The 647-nt window shown below is 38.2% G+C and overlaps 1 protein-coding gene across 1 annotated transcript in view; it reads left to right on the top strand.

Moving 5' to 3' along the window:
- Positions 1-647, top strand: part of LOC133534609 (uncharacterized) — a 201,521-nt gene that overhangs the window by 168,009 nt on the left and 32,865 nt on the right. The gene's annotated exons all lie outside the window — the stretch shown is intronic.

Raw genomic sequence — 647 nt, 5'->3', positions numbered from 1 at the left:
GTACCGTTTTATCGTACCCAGAGGGCCTACCGAGAACCGCGTTCGACGTGTTGCCTCTCTGTCACACTTACGTACAAATGTACAAGTGCGGCAGAGAGGCAACATGTCGAACGTGGTTTGCGGTAGGCCCTCTGACACGAAGCGATTTACTTGTGCAAGTCTAGACAGATGTAATCAAAGAATATAATACTCAATAATATTCCTAAAGTGCCAATTACATCCACACTTTATCAAGTGCCAATTACATCCACACTTTATCAGGACCCGTTTTCGGGCACGAAAAATATATTTTTTTTTCTTGGGAAAACTTACTTGTAATGTAAAAAAATGGTTCATATGCAAAAATATAAAACATTGAACATTGTTGGCAATTAGAGACAACGTCATTTTTACATTTCAAATATTGTTAACGATGTCCTGATATTTCGTGAAACGGAAAACAATTATCAGGCCCGAAATCGGGACTGATTTCGGAACCGTCATCGGGAAGTGTGGATGTAAATGATTTTGTTTATTAGATAATTAGTTATAATAGATATTTTGGTAATATCGCTATAATTTGCCTGTGAGGCGTACAATATAATTTTACTTAAATCTAGATGAACTATAAGGAGCGTGCATGAACTGTAGGAGGCAGCACAGGAGCC

This window comes from Cydia pomonella, chromosome 2 (assembly GCF_033807575.1).
Source record: "Cydia pomonella isolate Wapato2018A chromosome 2, ilCydPomo1, whole genome shotgun sequence".
NCBI classification, from domain to species: Eukaryota; Metazoa; Arthropoda; class Insecta; order Lepidoptera; family Tortricidae; genus Cydia; species Cydia pomonella.
The sequence above is the reverse complement of the archived record's forward strand: the minus strand, read 5'-3'. Positions and strand labels throughout refer to the sequence as shown.